Consider the following 20755-nt stretch of genomic DNA (forward strand, 5'->3'; position numbering starts at 1 on the left):
TCTGGGAGGATCCCATATGCCGCGGAGCGGCTGGGCCCGTGAGCCATGGCCGCTGGGCCTGCGCATCCGGAGCCTGTGCTCCGCAACGGGAGAGGCCACAACAGTGAGAGGCCCGCATACAGCAAAAAGAAAAAAAAAAAAAAAAAAAAGATATCCCCAGTAAACAAAACTGAAAGAATTCATCGCTGGAAGGGCTACTGTACAAGAAATAAAGGGAGTCCTTAATGATGAAATAAAAAGACACTAGACAGTAACCCAAATCCACATGAAGAAATAAGCACTAGTAAAGAAAACTACACAGATAAATACAAAAGGCAGTATGAACACATTTTTGTTCGTAACTCTTTTCCTACATGAATTAAATGACAACTGCATGAAGCAATAATTATATAACTGTTGATGGGATTTTATTATAAAATACGCAGTTTGAATGACAACAAGAACACAAAGAAGGAGGAAATGAACAGAACTCTATTAAAACAAAGTTTTTGCATACTATTTAAATTAAGTTGGTATTAATCCAAAATAGATTGCTCTAAGATACTAACTGTAATCACCAGGAAAATAAAGAAAATTATAATAAAAGAAATAACAAGCTAATTAAAACATATACTAGAAAGTATTTAATACAAAAAAGGCAGTAATGGAGGAATAGAGAAACTAAAAAGACATAAAACATATAGAAAACAAATAGCAAAATGGAAAACATAAATCCTAATATACCAGTAATTACATTAAATGTAAATCGATTACACACTCAAGAGGTGAGGATTGGCAGAATGGACCAAAACAAAAACAAAAAACAATTTTAAAAAATCCAAATATATGATTTCTACAAGACATACTTTAGACTCAAAGACTAAGCGGGCTGAAAGCAAAAGGAGAGAAAAATACACACACGTAAACAGTAGCCAAAAGACTCTGGAGTAGCTATACTAGCATCAGATACAATGCACTGTAAGATAAAAATTGTTACTAAAGACAAGGAACATTTTTATAATTACAAGAGGACAAATCCATCAAGAAGATATAACAATTATAAACATATATGCACCTAATAACAGAACCCCCAAATATACGAAGCAACAACTGACAGAATTGAAAGGAGAAATAGACAATTCAACAATAACAGTTGGAGACTTCAATACTCTACTTTCAATATGGATAACACAACCACACAAAAGATCAGCAAGGAACCAGAAGACTCGAACAACACTACAAACCAACGAAATCTAGCAAACGTCTATAAAACAGTCCAAGCAACAACAGCAGAATATACATTGTTTTCAAGTGCACAGGTAACATTCTCTAAAACAGGCCATAAAAGAAGTCTCCATAAATTTAAAGGATTGAAATCATATGAAGTATATTCTCCAACAACAATGGAATGAAATTAGAAAACAATAACAGGAAAATAATTTAGGAAATTCACAAAGATGTGAAAATAAACACCACTCCCCTAAATAACCAATGAGCCAAAAAATCATACAGGAAGTTAGAAGATATTGTGGGGGACGTCCCTGGTGATCCAGTGGTAAAGAATCCGCCTTCCAAAGCAGGGGACACAGGTTCAATCCCTGGTCAGGGAACTAAGATCCCACATGCCATGGGGCAACTAAGCCCACGTGCCACAACTACTGAGCTCGTGCACCTCAACGAGAGAGCCTGCATGCCACAAAACTACAGAGCCCACGTGCCCTGGAGCCTGTGTGCCACAACTAGAGAGAAGCCTGCTAGAGAAGACCGCGCACCACAACTAGAGAGAAGCCAATGTGCCACAACGAAAGACCCCGAATGCCTCAATGAAGATCCTGCATGCTGCAACTAAGACCCAACACAGCCAAAAAAAAGAAAAAGAAAATACTTTGCGATAAAAAACAAAACTTACGGGACGTGACAAAAGCAGCAAGAGCCATGCTATGAGAAAATTTATCACTGTAAACACTTGTATTTAAAAAAAAGATCCCAGGTGCTCGTCGAGGCCGCGTGTGGGAAGGCCAGAACAAGCTCGTTTTCAAACCAGATCTCACTCTGGAAGAAGTACAGGCAGAAAACCCCAAGGTGCACAGAGGCCGGTATCACCCTGAGGAATGCAGGGCTTTGTAGCGGGTCGCCATCCTCATCCCTCACCGGCACAGAGAGAAGCACCTGCTGTACCTGCTAGAACACCTTCACCCCTTCTTGCAGAGGCAGCAGCTGGAGTATGGCATCTACGTCATCCACCAGGTTACGTTACAGTGGGTATTTTGGGGGTGTTACTGCCCTAAGCCGAGAGCAGTTTTTCAAGGTGAATGGATTCTCTAACTACTGGGGATGGGGAGGCAAAGACGATGACCTCAGACTCAGGGTTGAGCTTCATAGAATGAAAATAACCCGGCCACTGCCTGAAGTGGGTAAATATACTATGATCTTCCACAATAGAGACCAAGGCAATGAGGTGAATATAGAACGGATGATGCTCTTACATCAGGTGTCACGTGTCTGGAGAACAGATGGGTTGAGCAGTTGTGATTATAAATTACTCTCTGTGGATTACAATCCTTTATATGTCAACATCACAGTGGATTTCTGGTCTGGCCCATGACCCTGGCTCTTCTGGTGACATTTGGAGGAACTGAATATTTGATTGCAATAATTTTGGCCTAGAGACTTCCCCTAGTAGCACACATTAAGAACTTGTTGCAGCCAATTATTGAGCTGATTCTCCCTCTTTCATATTTTCTTAGCAGAACTCCTGGTGATATGGAATGTAAAACAGTTGTTTTGATCATGAGGGTTAAATATTGTAATGTAGATACTTGAAGGACTAAGTATAAAAGGACCACTCAGAAGATACCATGAAGGCTATTTGAGAACTCTGATTGAAGGAGATATATTTAAGTTTGAAGTGATACATATTTTCTGGGATAAAAAGTGCCACAGGAGAAAGATTGCCGAATGTTCCAGAGAACCAGAATTGTTCTTGTCCAAGCAGGAAAGGGTTGAAGATATATTTCTGTTACTCATTTATCCTGCATGGTCATCTGGGAAGAGGCGGGTCCCAGGTGAGAAGAAGGCTGAAGAAGAGGGGAGAAAGGTGAAGAATGAAGATGCCGCGAATTTGGGACCAAAGAGGTGGCATAAGGACCGCATCAGGCGGAGAGCGGCTCCGGTGGTTGTACCGTTGCTATGGATGCTGCCCTGTGGCAGGTGTCACCTGCCCAGATATGCCTTCCAGTAACATTTTATCTACTAGTTTCTAGAACATTTTTGTAAAATGATTTTGTACATGTAGGATATGAAGTAGCAGTTTACAAATTACATATTAACCAATAATACATCAGAAGTACCTCTGTAGTAAAATATGAAAAAGCAAAAAAAAAAAAAAAGGTCTCAAGTCAACATGTTACACACCTTAAACTTACACAATGTTATATGTCAATTATATCTGAATTCAATTTTTTTTAATTTTAAAAATTAAAAGGATCTCAAATCAACAACCAAACTGTACACTTTAAGAAACTAGAAAAAGAAGAACAAACTAAACCCAAAGCCAGCAGACAGAAGGAAATAATTAGTGAAATAAATACAATAGAGAATAAAAGAATAGAGAAAATCAACAAAACAAAAAGTCGGTTCTTTGAAAAGATCAACAGAATTGATGATCATTTAGTTAGACTGAACAAGAACAAAAGAGAGAAGACCCAAATTACTAAAGACCAAATTACTGAAATTACTACCAACTGTACATAAATAAGAATGATTATAAGGGATTGTATGGAATACTATAAAAATTGTAATGTAACAAATTACAAAACCTAGGTGAAATGGACAAATCCCCAGAAGACACAAACTGCCAAAATCAACTCATAAAGAAGTAATTTGAATAAAGCTATAACAAGTAAAGAAATTGAATAAATAATCAAAAACTTCCCACAAAGAAAAGCCCAGGACCAGATGGCTTCACAGGTGAATTCTATGAAACATTAAGAATGAGCACCAACCCTTAACAAATTCTTCCAAAATACAGAAGAGATGGCAACACTTCCCAACTCATCCCATGAAGCCAATTTTCCTGATTCCAAAACCAGACGAAGACAATACAAGAAAACTATAAATAAACATTTATTATATAAATGCAAAAATCCTCAACAAAATAGCAGCAAACCAAATCCAACAACATATATAGAGAATCACACATCAGGACCAAATGTGGTGTATTCCATGCATGCAAAGTTGTTTCAACATATGAAAATCAATTAATGTCATACACAAGAACAAAAGAGCAAAAACCACATGATCTCAAATAGGCACTGAAGAAAGCATTGGACAAAATCCAACACTCTTTCATGATAAACACAATGAATAAACTAGAAATAGAGAACATCATCAACTTTAAAAAGGACATCTAAGAAAACCCACAGCTAACTTCACATTTAACGATTCCCCCTAATATCAGGAATAAGACAGGATGTACACTCTCACCATTTCTATTCAGTATTATACAGGAGATTCTAGCCAGGGCAGTTAGACAAGAAAAAGAAAAGAAAAACAATCCAGATTGGAAGGAAGAAGTAAGACTATCTCTCTTCAGAAATTATATATCATGTATATATAAAATCCTAATAAGTCACTAAAAAACTATCAGAACTATTAAATTAATTTGGTATGGTTTTAAGATACATGACTAATATAAAGAATTCAATTATATTTCTATATACTATCAATAACAATCCAAAAACAAAATTAAGAAAAGAATTCCACTTACAATAGCACCAAAAGAATAAAATATTAAGAAATACATTTAACCAAAAAATGCAAAACTTGTACACTGAAAACTAGAAAACACTATTGAAGTAAATTAAAGAAGATCTAAATAAGTGAAAAGTCATTACATGCTCATGGATTGGAAGAATAATACAGTTAAGATGGCAATATTTCCCAAACTGATCTACAAGTTCAATTCAATCTCTATCAAAATTCCAACCAGACAAGAGTGCCAAGACAATTCAAAGGGAGAAAGAATAGTATTTTCAACATATGGTGCTAAGACAACTGAATATCTATAGCAAAAAATGAGGTTGGACCCCTATCTCATACCACATACAAAATTCACAAAAGTGGATTAAAGACCTAAATGTAAGAGCTGAAACTATAAAACTCTTGGAAAAAAACATAGGAGTAAGCTTTCATGACCTTGAATCAGGCACTGGTTTCTTAAATATGAAACATAAAGCGCAAGCAACAAAAGAAAAAAATAGACAAATTGGACTTAATCAAAATTTAAAACCTTTGTGCTATCAAGAAAGTGAAAAGAGGGCTTCCCTGGTGTCACAGTGGTTAAGAATCGCCTGCCAAGGCAAGGGACATGGGTTCGAGCCCTGGTCTGGGAAGATCCCACATGCCGCAGAGCAACTAAGCCCATGTGCCACAACTACTGAGCCTGCACTCTAGAGCCCACGAGCCACAACTACTGAGCCTGCTGTGCCACAACTACTGAAGCCTGAGTGCCTACAGCCCATGCTCCGCAACGAGCAGCCCCCACTTGCCGCAACTAGAGAAGGCCCGCACGCAGCAACGAAGACCCGACACAGCCAAAAATAAATGAATAAAATAAATAAATTTTAAAAAAGAAAGAAAGAAAGTGAAAAGACACCTACAGAACAGGAGATTTGTGTCTGCAAATCATATCTGATAAGGGTCTAGTATCCAGAATATATAAAGAAATCTTACAACTCAATAACAGAAGGACAAATAACTCAATCTAAAAATGGAAAAAGGAACAGAGATTCCTCCAAAGATATACAAATAGCCAGAAAGCACATGAAAAGATGCTCAACATCATTAGTCATCAGGGAAATGCAATCAAAACCACAATGAGATATTACTTCACACCCATTCGGAGAGCTAAAATATGAAGGTCAGATAATAACAAGTCTTGGCAACGAGGTGGAAAAATTGGAACCCTCATTTCTTGCTAATAGAAATGTAAAATAGAGTAGCCATTTTGGAAAACAGTCTGGTAGTTCCTCAAGATATTAGACCTAGAGTTGTAGAGTTACCACATGACCCAGCAATTCCACCCATAGGTATATATCCGAGAAATGAAACATCTCCACGCAAAAACTTGTACACAGATGTTCACAGCAGCATTAGTCATAACAGCCAAAATGTACAAACAACCCAAACACCCATCAACTGATTAATATATGTGGTCTATGCATAAAATAGAATATTATTCAGCAAGAAAAATAAATAAAATATTGATACATTCTACAACATGGAAGAACCTTGAAAACATGCAAAGTGAAAGAAACCAGTAGCAAAGAACTACATATTGTATGATTACATTTATATGAAATGTCCTGAATAAGCAAATCTATATACAGAGAAAACAGAGTACCAGTTGCCTAGGGATGGAAGGGATGACAAGTGGGAGAGTTGGAGGTGACAGGTAAGGAGTGTGCAGTTTCTTGAAAATGTCCTAAAACTGACTGTAGTAAGGGTTGCACAACCCTGTAAATATACTAAAAAATTTACACCTTAAATGGGTGAATGTATGGTATGTGAATTATAGCTCAATAAAGCTGTTACCAAAAAAAGAAAGTTGGGCTTCCCTGGTGGCGCAGTGGTTGAGAGTCCGCCTGCCGATGCAGGGGACGCGGGTTCGTGCCCCGGTCTGGGAAGATCCCACATGCCGCAAAGCGGCTGGGCCCGTGAGCCATGGCCGCTGGGCTTGCGCGTCCGGAGCCTGTGCTCCACAACGGGGGAGGCCACAGCAGTGAGAGGCCCGCGTACAGCCAAAAAAAAAAAAAAAAAAAAAAAAAAGAAAGTTGGCTGGGCCGTATGCATTAAACTTTTTAGGGCGACTGCCTACTAAAATAGAAGGCATTTTTTTATTGAAGTGTAACTGACTTACAATTTATATTAATTTCAGGTGTACAACATAGTGAATCCATATTTTTATACATTACAAAATGATCACTACCATAAGTCTAGTTGCCATCTGTCACCATAGAAAGTTATTACAATATTATTGACTATATTCCCTATGCTGTATATTACACCCCCAAGATTTATTTATTTTATAACTGGAAGTTTGTAACTTTTAATCTCTCTCACCTATAAAATAAAAGATTTAAATAGGATCCAGAATGTCCTAACAAAATATCAAAACTGTCCAGGACACAATCAAAAGTCACGCATCATACCAAGAACCAGGAAAATCACAACTTGAATGAATAAAGACATTAACATAGGATAACACCAAGATGAATCAGATGTTGGAATTATCTGACAAGAATTTTGTAGCAGTCATCATGCTTTAATGAGCAATGAGACATATTCTTGAAACAAATGACAAAATAGAAAATATTATCAAAGAAAGAGAAGATAAACAGAAAAAAATCAAATGGAAGTTATAGAACTGAAAAATACAGTAACAAAACAAAACCTCACTGGATGGGCTCAACAGCAGAATGAATATGACAGAAGAAAGAAGAAGCGAACTTGAAACTAGAAGTAGAACATTAAGAATTACCCAATCTGGGGCTTCCCTGGTGGCGCAGTGGTTGAGAGTCCACCTGCCGATGCAGGGGACACGGGTTCGTGCCCCGGTCCGGGAAGATCCCACATGCCGCGGAGCGGCTGGGCCCGTGAGCCATGGCTGCTGAGCCTGCGCGTCAGGAGCCTGTGCTCCGCAACGAGAGAGGCCACAACAGTGAGAAGCCAGCGTATCGCAAAAAAAAAAAAAACCAAAAATATACAGGTGCTACTTAAAGCCATGAAGGGAAGTGTAATCACACAAGGAAATTAGGGGACAGAAAAAAGAACAGAAAATAAAACCCTAAGGAATACCACATTAAACTGACGGAAAGCATATCAAGGCAATGTTTTGTTTTTGTTTGTTTTGGTTGGTGAAAACCTGAGCATGTGTGCAGGCTGAGAAAAAGAGAGAGAATATAGAATAGGAAAGATGTTAGTCAGCCTTAGAAAGTAACACCTTCTTCCTCTGGTAAAAGGAAAGGAGATCAGATATCAGAGAGGTATAAGCACACAGAAAAATGACACACCCTTAAGAGTCCAGGGCTGATGCCCACCAATTTCTTCTGTGAAGTAGGAGACAAGATAAGCAATGTGGAGAAGTCAAGAGTAGGACAAGGAAAGGAGAACGGTAAAAACCTATAGACAGCAATTAGGTGTGGGTACATAAAAGGAAGCTGAGGAGTAAGTCAAAGCATCTCCAGACAGTGCAAGTAAAGTTGGGATCCAGAAGTCTAGAACAGCACCAGCGGCTGTTACACACTTTCCTCCAGCCTGCTCTGGAGAACCTAGGAGCAGAAAAAGACGACTGTTTGATTCATCCAGGCTTGGAAACCATCAGAGCAAATGTGGCAAGAATGGCTTGAGGCCAGTAACACTGCTTTTATAATTTTAAAAAGTCAAACTTATTGCACTCTTTTTAAAAATCGACTATAGTCATTTCCTCTGAGAGCCAGAAAGGGGGGCGGGGGTGGCTAATTCCTCTTTCACTCTTAGAGAACTTGTCAGAACTTCCACTCCTAAGCATTTTTGGTCCCTTCAACAGTTGATTCCAAGAAATCTGAACCTGATTCCTCCCGGCAGGCTCTTAAAGGATGAAAATTCACTGCAGACTGGACTATCCAGCTGGGAGATAAACACGTGAAATACTTCTTACACACGATACTATTTCAACTAGGAGTTAGGGGCTCTTTCTTCCCTAAAAAGTAAAGGTTCAGCAAACACCAGATGGGGAGGGGGGGTTAAGGGGGCAATTACATTGCAAACATTGTTAAGAATACTTTACAAAGCCAATTATTATAAAACAACACATGGCACAAAGAGAGCAGAACTCAGTTCTTCGGGATGACTGCAGTGAGTAAATAAATGACAATGTAATCTCTATCACACTTGGAGTTCACTAATTCATCACGCCACCTCCTATACCACTCTTCAGGGAGCGCATCAATTCCCTTTGGATGCTGGACCTCTTGCTATCACCATCTGGAGAGTACAAAAGGCCTGGAAGGAGGAAGATGGTAACACGTGTGACCACCTACCATGTACCAGGCCTACTGTGTGCCAGACTCTTGGGCAATACACTTGACACGTTATGGGTGCAGCTCACTGAAAGACGAACTACGGTGTTAAAACTACAGACCGGGCATTCAGGAGAGTCGCGGGGTCTGAAGGTTTCAGTGTAAAGGAAAAGTGCTAGCGACGGTGGTTGATGGAAGCGAAGGGAGAAGGGTCGAGTTGGGAAAGGAAGGCAACTGGGAGCAAAAGGGCAAAACCCAGGAATACATGGCGTAGGGGTGGGAGGGCGCGAGTGAAATGTCCGGAGGACACCGTATAGGGGGCAAGGATGGGGTGAGACTGAGGAAGGGAAGCCCGGGTAGAGTTGAGGGCAAAAGTCCAATCCGGGGGGGCCAGGGCGTCTCATCCCCAGCAGGCGCCCCGAAGGACCGCGGGGGCTGGGAAACGGTGCCAGCCCCGCGAGAGAGAAGGAAAGGCGGGGAGGGGGCGGGAGCGGGCGGGAGGCCGACCACGGCGGGGGCGAGCCGGGCCAAAGGGAAGCCAGAGACAGGGAAACGCTGGCGCTGGGGGAAGGGGTGGGCGCCGGAGCCGGGCCGGGCCGCCGGGCTCTGCGCTGAGGGGGCGGGACTGGACAACCGCCCGAGGGCAGAGGGGAGATGCGGCGGCCGGCGGCGACTGGGGCCGAGGGATGCCAGGACAGAGGCGGCCGGGACTCGGAGCTAGGTGAGCAGCGGCGGGAGCACAGCGGGGCCGGGGCGGCGCTCCGTCCCGAGCCGCAGCGAGCGCGGCGTCCCCCTTACCTGGAATGAGTGAGGAGCCGCCGCGCCGCCTCCCCAGCATCCTCGGCTCAGCCGCTTCTCCCACCGCCCTAGGTGAGGGCCATTCCACCCACACGGGAGCCCGCCCTCACCGCCAGGCGCCAGCTGCTGCCAGCCCGGCTCGGCCGCGCGGAGATGCGCTGACGCGACCCGGGCCCGCGGCCGCCTCAGCAGCGACTCCCTCAGTCGCCGCCTTAGCGCCTGCAGCCGCCTTCCCGCACGGGTGCGGGATCACACGCGTGCGGCGATTGGTTGCCCGGCGCCCGGCAGGGGGATGTGTCGGACTCTCTGATTCGTGGGTTCCGCTGGCTGCCTCCCCCACCCCGAGGGGGGCGGGGCTCGGCCTCCCGCCCTGTCTAACAGGGGCTGAGGGGCGGAGTGGGTCTGACGTCGGGGCCGCCCGGGCGTCCCTGCGTCCCTGCGTGTGCGCGCTCCCCGCGGGGTTCTGGGGCCGCCACCTGTGTGAGTGGGTTGTTGCCGAGCAACGGTGCGCGCGACCTAGCTGGAGGGGAGCCGGGGGCAGGTGGCTGTCCACCGTAGCCCCAACCTCCAGCGTGGGTGCCCTTCAGCCTTGAAACCCTGGGACAGGACAGGAGAATGAGCTTTTCCAAGAAATCCTCTCTCTGCTTGTCCTTGCTTCAGAAACCACCTCTGTGCTTGCTGCTGGCAGAGGAGCTTTCATCTCATTGAGGTGACTCAAAAATATAAATATCAAATTCACACACCAAAGTAAGTGATAGATTCTGTCCCCACCACAGGGGCGGGGAACTGATACTTGAAAGAAAGAAGTGAAAACTAGGAAAGGAGAAAAGGGCAAAGAGAAGGGGGACGTTGGGGAGAGGGCTGAAATTTCACAACTGAGAAATACCCATTCGTGTTCGCAATACCTACAGGTATATCCACACGAGGTTCTGTCAAAGCAATTATTTCAACTCTATGAACGTACATTGGAAAAAGCATAGGCTCAGGAATCTAACAGCTGTATTCACAATTCCTGTCTACCGTCTTGGAATGAGTTTTGTTATCTATAGAAAGAGGTCTGTAGAATATGTACCTCAGAGAGTTGCTGTAAAGATCAAGTGAAGTCCACACAAAAATTTGTACACGAATGTTCATAGCACCGTTATTCATAGTAGCCAATAAAGTGGAAATAACCCAGATGTCCATCAACTGATTAATGGATAAGTAAAATATGGCCTATCCACACAATGGAATATTGTTTGGCCATAAAAAGAAGCGAAGTTCCGATACATGCTACAACAGGGATGAATCTTGAAAATATCGTGCTAGGTGAAAGAAGCCAGTCACAAAAGACCACATATTATATGAGTCCCTTTATATGAAATGTCCAGAATAGGCAAATCCACAGAAAAAGCAAGTACATTAGTGGATGCCTTGGGCTGAGGAGATTGGGGGAAAATGGAAAGTGATTGTTAATAGCTATGGGGCTTTTGCGGGGGGAGTGATTGATGAAAATCTTCTAAAATTGATTGTGGTGATGATTGCGCAATTCTGAATATCCAAAAAAATTGAACTATGTACTTAAAGTAGGTGAATTGTATGGTATGTGAATTATATCTCAATAAGCTGTTATTTTTTAAAAAGAGCAAATAAGGTAACAAACCTCTGAAAGCCCCAGGCTGTGGTGCTGCTCTAAGAACCAGGGCTCAGTATATATAACTGTTTTCTCTTTATTCAATTGGCAAAACCTTGTAAGCAATTTGACCTGAGGAAATTTAAAGAAATACCCACCACAATATTTTTCTATGGAACATTTAAATCAAATGAAGAAGATGATCTCATTTGACCCAAGCTGCTTTGGTGCATCAGAAATGATCCACTAGGATTACAAAGCTCATCAAAAGAAAATGAACAACGTCGGCAGGCAGAAAGCAAGAGGAAAGGGAAAGGACACAGCATTCTACAAGGTGATTCTAGATATATCTGCACCCAAAGTCGTTTGTTTAACAAGTCTTTTAACTCTAAGTAAGAGTTGTGTCCCATTTCACTTCCTGCATTCCAGACCCCTTCAGGGAAACAGCTCACCCTGACCTGAGTAATCTTGAAGCCACGGCCAGCACCATGGAGCGTTAATCCCTTAAACACAGCCCCTGCCATCATCTCTCCACAAGCCAGAAATGGAGCTCTGAGATGACCTCCACAATACCCAGAAAATACTCCACCTACCTACAAGACCTGAAAACAAAAATTTGAGTAGCCAGGTGGGGGCTTGCTGCTGGTATCTCACGTATAAACTCTGAGAACAAATTCCAAATGTGAGGAATTCAGTAAGAACAGGGGACATGAATCCCAGTGAAATCTGGCAGGGAGGTTGACTCCCTGCCCATCCTGTGGCAGGATGTCTCCCTGAGCAAGACAGCTTCAGGTGGCCCAGGGACCACACTGTCTGTAAAAAAAACAGCCCCAAACAAGGAGCTGCTTGATCTGAAGCAAAGCTCAGGGTCATATGGGAACAAGTTTTTCTGCTTTCCAAATCTACCCCCAACCCATATATGTTAAGAAAAAAGTCTCCAAAATATACTCTTAAGTGAAAAGAACAATGTTAAAAACAGTATATATAATATGTCTATTTGTATTTTTTTCAAGTACACACACACACACACACACACACTTGTGATTTTCAGAGACAATCTCCAAAAGGATGCACAGTAAACTGGCAACAGTGTTTGTTTCTGGGAGGGAAACTGAAGAACTTGGGTACAGGAGAGGGAAAGACATTTATTTTTCACTATATATACTCTTCGGCACTTTTTTTTTTTTTTTTTTTTGCGGTATGCGGGCCTCTCACTGCTGTGGCCTCTCCCGTTGCGGAGCACAGGCTCCAGATGTGCAGGCTCAGCAGCCATGGCTCACGGGCCCAGCCGCTCCACGGCATATGGGATCCTCCCAGACCGGGGCACGAACCCGTGTCCCCTGCATCGGCAGGCAGACTCTCAACCACTGCACCACCAGGGAGGCCCTTCGGCACTTTTTTAAATGTTGTGCCCTGTGCTTGGATTACCTATTTAAAATGAATAAATACATAATTTTTTTAAAGAAAAGAACTATTTTCTGGAAAACTCACTGATCAAGCCTATATGAATATCTGGTTTATGTGACATATGTATTGCTCTGTGTCATTTAGTAAGTCTCATACTGAGTACACATACTCTGAACACTCTGGATCTACTTTTTCTCTTCCCAGGTGATCAGCTCAGACTCAGAGAACCTCACCTGAGGGCCTAGACAGCTTCATCCCCTGGCTGATAGGCAGTTCAAAGGCTCAGAGATTGTTTCTTCCAAACAGGCTGGTAGGCCCAAGGAAAGTGAGGAAGTAGACAAGTGCTCACTGACACCCCAGTGAGTACCCAGAAGCCACTGCCGTCTTCTAGTTCAACCTTTGCCCGGCTTCTACTTCAGGGAGTCATCTCCCAGCAAGAAGGCCTGGCTGAGAGTAAGTGAGGACACCTTCCTACAGTCATCTCACCTCCTGGAAGGAGAGTCTCAGTGCAACACACCTAAGAACGTTCAGGCTTTGAGGAGAACTGAAGAAGCAGCCCAGCCCTCCAGCACTTTTATTTTGGGGGGTTGTTGGCTTTGCTTTGGTTTCTTTTTTTTTTTGGTCGTGCTGAATGGGTTGCAGGATCTTAGTTCCCCAACCAGGGATCAAACCTGGGGCCCTGGCAGTGAGAGCGTACAGTCCTAATCACTGGACTGCCAGGGAATTCCCTGGAAGGACAAAAGTACAGCAGCTCCCCACTCATGGCCCTTCCATTCCAGGATCTGGCATGGAGAGAGGATAGTTGTGGAGGTGGGAGGTGGAAGGGATGGGGAGGATCTCAGAAATGGAAAATTGGGGAAGAGAATCATGCCTGTAGAGATGACTGCAGGAAGGTGTCCTCACTTACTCTCAGCCAGGCCTTCTTGCTGGGAGATGACTCCCTGAAGTAGAAGCCGGGCAAAGGTTGAACTAGAAGATGGCAGTGGCTTCTGAGTACTCACTGGGATGTCAGTGAGCACTTGTCTACTTCCTCTCCTTTTTATTCTCTGTCTCAGCCCAAGGGAGCTGGAAATGAGGGTCGGGGGCAAGGGGTTTGGACGCAGATAATGGAGAGGGCAGGCTACCTTTGCCATGCAAGGGAAGGAACAGAGGTCCTTCAGAGAGCACGGACATGGCCTTGGGAGGAAGTGGAGAAGTGGGGACAAAGAGTTGTCAAGGGTAAGGGCAGAAATGGTGTTGACAGAAGATGGTTTGTCAGCCTGACCCTCCATGCTGTCCCCAGCACAGGGCCTGGCACTGGTTGAATGAATGGATGGGTGAGTGTTTAGATGATTAGCAAAAACTGCAGAGCTAAATAGACATTTCTCCAAAGAAGACATATAGATGGCCAACAGACACATGAAAAGATTCTCAACATCGCTAATTATTAGAGAAATGCAAATCAAGACTACAGTAAGGTACCACCTCACACCGGTCAGAATGGCCATCATTAAAAAGTCTACAAATAACAAATGCTGGGGAGGGTGTGGAGAAAAGGGAACACTCCTACACTGTTGGTGGGAATGTAAGTTGGTGCAGCCACTATGGAAAACAATATGGAGGTTCCTCAGAAAACTAAAAATAGAGTTGCCTTATGATCCAGCAATCCCACTTCTGGGCATATATCCAGGCAAAATTACAATTCAAAAAGAAACATGCATCCATGTGTTCATAGCAGCACTATTCACAATAGCCAAGACATGGAAGCAACCAAAATGTCCATCAGCAGATGAATGGATAAAGAAGATGTGGTACATATATACAATGGAATACTATGCAGCCATAAAAAAGAATGAAATAATGCCATTTGCAGCAACATGGATGGACCTATCATACGAAGTGAAGTAAGTCAGAAAGAGAAAGACAAATACCATATGATATAACTTATATGTGGAATCTAAACTATGACACAAATGAACTTACCTACGAAACAGAAAGAGATGCACAGACATAGAGAACAGACTTGTGGTTGCCTAGGGGAAGGGGGGAGGGGAAGGGATGGAATGGAGTGGGAGTTGGGGGTTAGCAGATGCAAACTATTATACAGAGAATGGATAAACAACAAGGTCCTACTGTACAGCACAGGGAACTATAGTCAATATCCTGTGATAAACCATAATGGAAAAGAATATTAAAAAGAATGTATATATATGTGTAACTGAATCACTTTGCTGTACAGCAGAAATTAGCTCAACATTGTAAATTAACTATACTTAATTAAAAAAAACAAAAGCTGCTGCTCTCGATAAAGATGAAGGTAGCAGGGCAAAGCACAGAGAGACACAGGGAAGAGAGTAGGAGGGCACTCAGGGTCCTGCCTGGAAGGGCAGGGAGACTCCAGGTGAGGGCTCCAGAGCCAAAGATCCTTGATGGGGAATTGAGGGTTAAACTTTCATTCGACTTGAAGTGACCCCAGAGCCCTGGCTGACTTGAGACAAGATGAAACACTTACCTGCAAGCAGCATCAAAGAGCCCATGAACTGCAGGAGACACCTCACAATTCTCTTGAAGCTTGTGGGTTAGAGGAATTTGAGACAAAAAGAAAATGGTGATACAATTTAAAGAAAAAGAGAAAAAAATGAGCATGCCTCTTTACTTTCCCCACCCCTAGATCCAGGAAAACTGGCCAGGTCAGGCCGCTCAGCCACATCATCATTTTAAAATGAGAATCCAGCCCAGCCTATGAGCAGGCATTTTCCAAATGGTTACAGAATTCCTGCACCTTCCAAAAATACCTCTTCGTGCAACTCCCGCCGGGGAGGGAGGGCCACATGCCCAGGCTGGAACCAACCAACTGGGCTTCCTGAGTCCAGAAGTTGCCCCCCCGTGCTCTGCAGACCCCAGATGCAGGAAATGCCCACCGCTTCACGGGTAAACCTAGCTAGACAGCTACTGGTGCTGAGCCGAAGACTGGGAGCAAAGCTGCCTCTGGTTCCACTTATAACAAAGATTATATGACTTCCAGGAGTAGTTGCCAAACCTAGCTATGCAAGTAAACCACCTGTGCAGCTTTGTAAAATAGACACTGGGCATCAGGTCAGTTTTATGAAGCAGAAACTCTGGGAGAAGGATCCCCCCAACTCCCAAGGGAAGGAGATGGGGGTAGCGACTAGAAGGTGGCACTTGGGGAACTTCAGAGAGGCTAGTTGATGATATCCTGTTTCCTGACTTGGGAACTACCTGGTTTGGTCACTTTGTGAAAATTCATCAAACTATACACACATGTGCACTATTCTGTATGTTCGTTACACTACATTAAAAAAAAAAAAAAAAAAGCTCCCAGGTAAATTCTGCTCCCCTACCAGGTGTCAGAACCACTGAGTTGGAAGTTCAGGATGAGGGGTTTAGGTTACACAAAAGAGAGATGCTGGGTGCTTTTGAGTATTGGCTGGAGTAGCTACAGGGTCTGCCTCCATCTGAGGCAAGTCTCTGACCCTCAGTGGAGAAAAGCTCCAGGGAGGGGAGGGGCCCAGATGGGAGGTGCTCCAGGGAGCAGCCAAATCTTCTCTGCCCACGGATGCCGACCCATGACACCAGTGCAGACTTTTCCTGGGTCCTGCCTCTTGGACAGAGCTTGCTCAGACCTCCTGTGGTCTAATTCAAGAGGGCCATTTTCTCCTGTGGCTTTGGTTTTCCCTCCCTGGTTAAAGAGGCTGCAGAGGCTACCCGTTTCTTGCCACCCTCCCAGGTCCCTTTCCTAGGGCAAGCAGCTTCTTTGAAGAGCATGCTACTCCCAGCAGGATCTGGGGGACTCCAGCACTTGGGATTTACCAATGTCCTGCACCAGGCACTGTTCTAGGTGCTGAGGACACAGCAGTGAACAAGTTAGTCCCAGCTGCCTTTATTCGGCTTATATTTGTTAATCTAAAACAATAAAAGAGCCAGTTATTTTTATCAGCAAAATGAGTTTATCAAGGAGCAGCAAAGAACTGCAATTTGGGACATGCAACTGTTGCAGGAGAATGGGGATGAGAGAATGGTCATATCCCCGGTCTGGGATGAGTCCCTAGGACCGCCAAGGGAGGGTCCTTGGCTTTGCACAGGAAAGAATTTAAGAGCGAGCCATAGTTAAGTGAGAGTAAGTTTATTTAGAGAGATACATATTCCATAGACAGGATGTGAAGCGTCTCAAAATGCACAATTTTTAAGAATAAGACAACGATGAAGTCTGCTGCATTGACTGACTCTTCCTTTCATGAATGATTTCTCTGTAGCTGTGCAATACTGTTTGATAGCATGTTACACACAGTAGAACTTCTTCCAAAATTGAAGTTAATCCTCTCAAACCCTTCCACTGCTTTATCAACTAAGTTTATATAATATTCTAAATCACTTGTTGTCGTTGCAACAGTCTTCACAGCATCTTCATCAGGAGTAGATTCCATCTCAAGAAACTACTTTTTTTGCTCATACAGAAGAAGCACTTCTTCAAGCATTAAAGTTTTATCATGAGATTGTAGCAATTCAGTCACATCTTCAAGCTCTATTTCTAATTCTAGTTCTCTTGCCATTTCCACCACATCTGCTGTTACTTCCTCCACTGAAGTTTTGAACCCCTCACAGTTATCCATGAGGGTTGGAATCAACTTCTTCTAAACTCCTGTTAACGTTGATATTTTGACCTTTTGCCATGAATCACAAATATTCTTAATGTTCTTAATGGCATCTAGAATGGTGAATCCTTTCCAGAAGGTTTTCAATTTCCTTTGCCCAGATCCATCAGAGGAATCACTATCTATGGCAGCTATGGCTGTATTTCATAAATCATAAGACTTGAAAGTCAAAATTATTCCTTGATCCATGGGCTGCAGAATGAATGTTGTGTTAGCAGCCATGAAAACAACATCAATCTCATTGTCCATTTCCACCAGAGCTCTTGGGTGACCAGGTGCATTGTCAATAAGCAGTAATATTTAGAAAGGAATTCTTTTTCTCTGAGCAGTAGGTCTCGACAGTGGGCTTAAAGTAGTCAGTATTTGTAAACAAATGTGCTGTCATTCCAGGCTTTGTTGTTCCATTTATAGAGCATAGGCAGAGTCGATTTAGCATAATTCTCAAGGGCCCTAGGATTTTCAGAATGGTAAATGAGCATTGGCTTCAACTTCAAGTCACCAGCTGCATTAGCCCCTTACAAGAGAATCAGCCTATCCTTTGAAGTTTGAAGCCAGGCGTTGACTTCTCCTCTCTAGCTATGAAAGTCTCAGATGGCATCTTCTTCCAACAGAAGGCTGTTTTGTCTACATTGAAAAATCTGTTGTTTAGTGTAGCCACCTTCGTTTATGATCTTTGCTAGATCTTCTCGATAACTTGCTGCAGCTTCTACATCAGCACTTGCTCTTTACCTTGCACTTTTATACTATGGAGTAGGCTTCTTTCCTTAAACCTCATGAACCAACCTCTGCTAGCTTTAAATTTTTCTTCTGCAGCTTCCTTACCTCTCTCAGCCTTGACAGAACTGAAGAGAGTTAGGGCCTTGCTCTGCATTAGGCTTTGGCTTAAGGGAATGTTGTGGCTGATTTGATTTTCTAACCAAACCAGTAAAACTTCTTCCATAAAGCAGCCGCATAGCACAGGGGGATCAGCTTGGTGCTCTGTGTCCACCTAGAGGGGTGGGATAGGGAGGGTGGGAGGGAGACGCAAGAGGGAGGGGATATGGTGATATATGTATATGTATAGCTGTTTCACTTTGTTATACAGGTTTGTTATACAGCTGTTTCACTTTGTTAGTTATATACAGAAACTAACACACCATTGTAAAGCAATTACACTCCAATAAAGATGTTAAAAAAAAGAAGTTCCATATCAGCAAAAAGCCTGTTTTGCTTTCTCATCATTTGTGTGTTCACTGGAATAGCAATTTTAGTTTCTTTCAAGAACTTTTCCTTTGCACTCACAACTTGGCTAACTGTTTGGCTCAAGAGGCTTATCTTGTGGCCTGTCTTGGCCTTCAACATGCCTTCCTCATTAACCACTTCTGGTTTCTGATGTAAAGTGAGAGACATGCAACTCTTCCTTTCCCTTGAACACTAAGAGGTCATGGTAGGGTTATATATTGGCCTAATTTCTATATTGCTGTGTCTCAGGGAATAGGGAGTCTTGAGAAGAGTGAGAGAGATGGGGGAATGGCTGGTTGGTGAAACAGTCAGAACACATACATTTATTGATTAAGTTTGCCATCATACATGGGTGCAGTTCATGGCTCCCAAAACAATTATAATAGTAACATCAGGACTTCCCTGGTAGCACAGTGGTTAAGAATCCGCCTGCCAATACAGGAGACACGGGTTCGAGCCCTGGGCCGGGAAGATCCCACATGTCATGGAGCAACTAAGCCTGTGTGCCACAACTACTGAGCCCGCGTGCCGCAACTACTGGAGCCCCCGTGCTTAAAGACTGTACTCTACAACAAGAGAAGCCACTGCAATGAGAAGCCTGTGCACGGCAACAAAGAGTAGCCTCTGCTCGCCGCAATTAGAGAAAAGCCCACACGCAGCAACGAACACCCAACGCAGCCAAATTTTAAAAAAGCAACCAGTAACATCAAAGATCGCAGATCACCATAACAAATATAATAATGAAAAGTTTGAAATATTACAAGAATTAGCAAAATGTGACACAGAGACATGAAGTGAGCAAATGCTGTTGGAAAAATGGTGCCAATAAACTTGCTCCTTGCAGGGTTGCCACAAACCTTCAATTCGTAAAAAAAACACAGTATCTGTGAAGCACAACAAAGCGAAGCACAAAAAAACAGGGTATGCCTGTAATGTGTTGTTTGTCAGTTTAATTCTCAGGCTACAGCCACTGAACCTAAGAAGAGGAGAAGACAAGCACTGCCTTTCCTACACATACTTAACAAAGGCACTCAAGGCAACGAAGACTTGCTCACCACTCAGTGTGCCCCTGTCTCTACTCTGGTCCTGTGCTCATGCATAGCCTTCTACTTGTGTTGTACTCCTCAACCCAGCCAGTGAAAACTCAGTGCAACTCTACCAGTGCAAATTCAGCCAACCTTACATTACACTGAAATGCCAACTCTGCTCACAAGGGTCTCATCTCTGTGACTCTTGTGACCTGTGTCCCAATTTACACTTTTCTTAAGGCCTTTCTCCCATTCTGCTTTGTATTCTTGTTCTTTGTGTATTTGTCTGGTTTTCCCCACTCACCTCCATCAGATAGGAAGCTGCTTAGATGGGGGATGGATTTTTCCCTGCAACACCCAACACTGTTTATGGGCCCATAAGAGGCCTTGGAATGTTTGCTGAGATGGATTAAATTGAATGATGGGACAGCATCTCCCTGAAGAATCAACAGTTCACTTTGTTCTACATCTCTATAGTTCACAAAGTTGGGTTTTTTTTTACTTTATTTTGAAATTTTTTAAACTAGAAAAAAATTGGTGAGAATAGTACAATTAACTCCAATATATGTACCCTTACCAAGTGACTGTTGATTCATCAGTTGCTAACATTTGCTACAATTGTTTTAATATCTCTCTCTGTCCATCTAGCTAGCTAGCTATAATTATCATTATTTTTAGTTATTGAACCATTTGAGAATAAATTACAGACATTGTGTCTTGTGTCGCTTTACCCCTAAATACTTCATTGGTACCTCCTAAATATAAGGACATTCTCTTGTACTATGATCCAATGAAGGAAAGTTAACATTGATATGATATTATTTACTATCTACATATACAGTCCCTATTTAAATTTCCCCAATTGTCCAAATTATGTCCTTCACAACCATTTTTTTCATTCTCATTGTCTACTGAAAAAAATGTACAACCTAAAAGTTGAGAATTATGTTTTATGTGGAGGACTTTCTTCTTTTTAATATTTATTTATTTATTTTTTTG

At 42.9% G+C, this 20755-nt stretch overlaps 2 protein-coding genes and 1 pseudogene across 8 annotated transcripts in view; 2 read left to right on the top strand and 1 right to left on the bottom strand.

Annotated features, from left to right (window-relative positions):
• Positions 1-20755, bottom strand: part of TPST1 (tyrosylprotein sulfotransferase 1) — a 136255-nt gene that overhangs the window by 113483 nt on the left and 2017 nt on the right. For 4 of the 6 annotated variants that reach the window (XM_082645137.1, XM_082645140.1, XM_082645141.1 and 1 more), the window contains exon 1: positions 9837-10088. The exons of 1 other annotated variant lie outside the window; for it this stretch is intronic. The gene's annotated coding sequence lies outside the window, so the exon portion shown is untranslated. Of the gene's footprint in view, positions 1-9836; positions 10089-15346; positions 15407-20755 lie in introns of those variants that run through there. One more of the 6 variants, XM_082645143.1, reaches the window with a different exon arrangement.
• SEPTIN14 (septin 14) overlaps positions 1-20755 on the top strand; it is a gene marked incomplete at both ends in the record, with an annotated part of 568759 nt that overhangs the window by 69920 nt on the left and 478084 nt on the right. The window lies entirely within an intron of this gene.
• Positions 1942-3380, top strand: LOC309816950 (beta-1,4-galactosyltransferase 4-like; annotated as a pseudogene). Its single transcript has one exon. The product of its transcript is annotated as a beta-1,4-galactosyltransferase 4-like (transcript).

This window comes from Mesoplodon mirus (genome assembly GCF_964341445.2).
Source record: "Mesoplodon mirus genome assembly, chromosome: 15".
NCBI lineage: Eukaryota > Metazoa > Chordata > Mammalia > Artiodactyla > Ziphiidae > Mesoplodon > Mesoplodon mirus.